Below are 3,964 nucleotides of genomic sequence, written 5' to 3' on the forward strand. Positions count from 1 at the left end.
ATAAGCTGTTGTTACAAAACAGGTTAGGGGCTCGTGCTGTGATGTAGCAGGTAAAACTGCTGCCTGCAGCACCAGCATCCCATATGGGTGCTGGTATGAGTCCTGGCTACTCCACTTCTGATCCAGCTCCCTGCTAATAAGCCTCGGAGAGTAGCAGAAGATGGCCCAAGTCCTTGAGCCCCTGCACCCACAAAGGAAACCCAGAAGAAGCTGCTGGCTCCTGGCTTCAGACCAGCCCAGCTCCGGGTGTTGCAGCCATTTGGGGAGTGAACCAGCAGATGGAAGATTTCTGTCTCTCCCTAATCCTCTTCACCGCCACCCCGCCCCCCATAACTCTGACTTTCTTCTTTTTTTTTTTTTTAAGATTTATTCATTTATTTGAAGTTAGAGTTACACAGAGAAGGAGAAGCAGAGAGAGAGAGAGAGAGAGAGAGAGAGAGAAAGAGAGGTCTTCCATCCGATGGTTCACTCCCCCAGATGGCCGCAATGGCTGGAGCTGTGCCGATCTGAAGCCAGGAGCCAGGAGCTTCTTCTGGGTCTCCCATGTGGGTGCAGGGGCCCAAGAGCTTGGGCCATCTTCTACTGATTTCCCAGGTCATAGCAGAGAGCTGGATCAGAAGTGGAGCAGCTGGGACTCGAACTGGTGCCCATGTGGGATGCCGGCACTGCAAGCGGTGGCTTTACCCGCTATGCCACAGCGCTGGCCCCACCTGACTTTCAAATAAATAAATAAATTTTTTGAAAAAAGAAAGTTAAAAAAAATTATAAAAAAATTTACAGTAAGCTAAGGTTAATTTATTATTGGTAAAAGACAAAATGGATAAATTTAGTGCAACCTAAGTATCCAGTGTTTGTAAGTCCTCAGCAGTGTGCAATAATATGGTAGGCCTTGACACTCACGCCCCCTGTTCCCACCAGTAAGTGACACATGACTGTGTCTATCTCAGAATAGAGAGGCCGGGGAGAAGGTCTCTGTCTCATTCTACACCTGAGACCTGCAGGAACAGGAGACAGTGCCTGCCTTGTTGTCTCTGAGGCCATCTGGGGAGAGAGCCAGCCTGGTCACCCAGGCCTGAGAAGCTTTTTGCTTTCAGAAACTTGTCAATTTTGACTTATGGGGGAAACGCCCTCTGGGAAATTTTATTTTAGAAACAAGACTAATTGACCTCGGATTTTTAACCCCTCCCCTTGTTACTAAGGCGCTGGGGTTTTTGAGATTTTGCAATTTTAGTTTAACCTGCATGAAAGAAGTCCATTTGGCTGCTATAGAAATGATTTATGGATGAATCCAGATTTATTAATCACCTCTGAAGATGGAGAGGAAATGAAAAACAAAGAGTCCACTCTGGGCTGGAGACTAAGTAGGTTTGCCATCCTTGCAGACAATCTCGCCAAGGTTAAAGGGCCACAAATAAACCAATTTGGACCGAGGTTCCTAATCTGGATTTTAATTTCATGTGCTCTGGTTTTTCATTCCATTTTCTCTCCAAGGTAAAATAATGACTGTTTTAATTGGCTGCCACTTAAAGAGAGAGTCCAGCGAGCATGGTGGCAAGCGCATTTTTCTCCCTGGCCCTCCATGTGAGCTGCAGTTCTTATGAGCAAGCTGGTGGAGCCGACTTTTACTGCTCACTGCATGCCATGATCAGTTGACTATAAATTAAATCCTCTTTTCCAAAAGCCATTTTCCATTAGTGCTAATTTGTTTGCTTCTCATTTCCACTGATCATTAGAATCTCTGGTTGTGAGCACCAAATTGGAAATAGTTTCTTTAACATTTCAAAAAATGTTCTCCCCTTCTTGACTGCCATTTGGCTGTAGCTAAAGAACATTATGGTTTGCAGAAGAACAGTTCACTCCAATTACAGTTTAACTGACCGTTCATGGCACCAAATCCCTGTCCTCAGTGTCCAAAGATGACACCACTGCTGACATTGCTGTTTCCTGTCATGGCTGTAAAACGCCTCATAGCCTTTGTGCTGGCCTTCTTGGATGGAGAGTCTGCCACTCCACACATGGCAGCTTTGGGAAGTTGGTAGTTTTACGGACCTACATATCACAGACATCAGATATAACCATCTGAAGAGCGGCAGGTTGATTCCTTCATTCGCCCAGCAAGCATTTGTTGATCATCTCTTATGCCAGGCCCTGGGGACACGAGATGGGGAAGCCCAACCCCTGCCCTTGAGGAGCTCACACTCTGGTGGGAGGGATGGAGAGGTCTGCAGCCTTAGAGGAGGGACTGCAGAATGGGCACCCCCACTTGTCTCAGGGACTTTGCCAAAGGGCAAAAAGGAGACTGGCAGTCCCTGTGCAGAGCTGCACTGAGCTGCAGAGGGCCCTGGAAGGGCCTGTGGTACTGAGAAAAGAAGATCTGTCAAAATGTGGAAGTGTTGGAGTTGAGGTTAGGTTGGGGCCAAGTTTTGAGGGGCCTTGAATGCCATATTGAGTGTAGACTTTCTCCTGAAGGCCATAAGGACTAAAGGAGAGATTTGGGGATAAAGAAGGGAGGAAGTACAGAAGCTGGAAGGAAAAACAGTCAAGGAAAGGCTTGGTTTGTGTATTTTAGGGCCTGGTGAGGATTGGATAAGTTTTTTAAGAGGAGTCAGAGGGGACGGAAAAGCTGAGGCTAAAGGGGTGGGACCTCATGCTCATGGAGAGGCTGGTGCTGCTACCATAGCATTAAGGATGGAGGGCAGGGGCCAGTGTTGTGTGCATCCCAGATTGGAGTGCTGGTTTTAAGTCCAGGCTCCTCTGCTTCCAGTCCAGCTTTCTGCTAAGGTACCTGGGAGGCAGCAGATGACGGCTCAAGTACTTGGGCCCCTGCTACCCATGTGGAAACCCGGATGGAGTTCATTCTCCTAGCTTCAGCCCAGTCCTAGCCATAGACAACATTCAGGGAGTGAACCAGTGGATGCAAAATCTGTCTCTCTCTCAATCTCAGTTTCTTCCTCTCTCTTTATCACTCTGCTTTTCAAATAAATCTTTAAAAATAAATGGAGGGGAGGGGAGGAGCTTCTGCTATGGGTCCTGTATTCTCCATGAAGTAGGAAACAAGGTTATCTGGGTATTCTCCCTGATTCCTCCACTTCTTTCATCCTCCAGTCAGTCAACAAGTCCTGTTGCTTCTACCTATGTGGCATTCCTGCTTCTCTCCACCCCTGGTGTCATCAGCATCTTTTGCCAAAATTACAGGTCTGGCCTCCTAACTGGTGCCCCACCTCTGATCTTGTCTGCTTCTAGTCTTCCTTCTATTCTGCACTCCAGGTATTTCTCTTAGAAATCTTTTCTTGAGGCCAGCATTGTGGTGCAGTTAATGCAACACCAGCACCCCATATGGATGCTGGTTCATGTCCTAGCTGCTCTACTCCCAATCCAGTTCCGTGCTAATGCACCTGAGAAGGCAGCGGAAGATGACTCAAGTGTTTGGACCCCTGCCATCCACGTGGGAGACCCAGATGACGCTCCTGGCTTCAGTTTAGCCCAGCCCTGGGTGTTGCAGTTATTTAGGGAGTGAACCACAGGATAGAAGATCTCTCTCCCTCTCTCTCTTTCCCTTTCTGTAACTCTGTCTTTCAAATAAAATGAATAAAAATCTAAAAAAGAAAGAAAGAACTCTTTTCTTGTCATTCTTGATTTGAAAGCTCTTAGAACCCTGACCTTGCCCTTCTGTCTCTGGCCTCTGCTTGTTTTCCCAGCCCCCTCTCTTGCTGCTTCCATTCTCATGCTGTGCTGCAGCTTTCCTAGGAATCTCAGCCCTGAAAAGAAAAGGGACTTTGTGGAGGGCCCGTGTGTCAGGTCCCTTACTGGCCCACATGAGCTATTATTATCATCTGCTACAGGTAAGGAAATGGAAGCCTAGAGAAGCTAAGGTCATACACCAGGAAGTGGACAGTCATGCAACTTCCAGGCCGGTGTTCCTGACTACCGTACCACACTACCTCCACTTGCACTTTCCACCTTA

Source organism: Lepus europaeus, chromosome 5 (genome assembly GCF_033115175.1).
Source record: "Lepus europaeus isolate LE1 chromosome 5, mLepTim1.pri, whole genome shotgun sequence".
Taxonomy (NCBI): domain Eukaryota; kingdom Metazoa; phylum Chordata; class Mammalia; order Lagomorpha; family Leporidae; genus Lepus; species Lepus europaeus.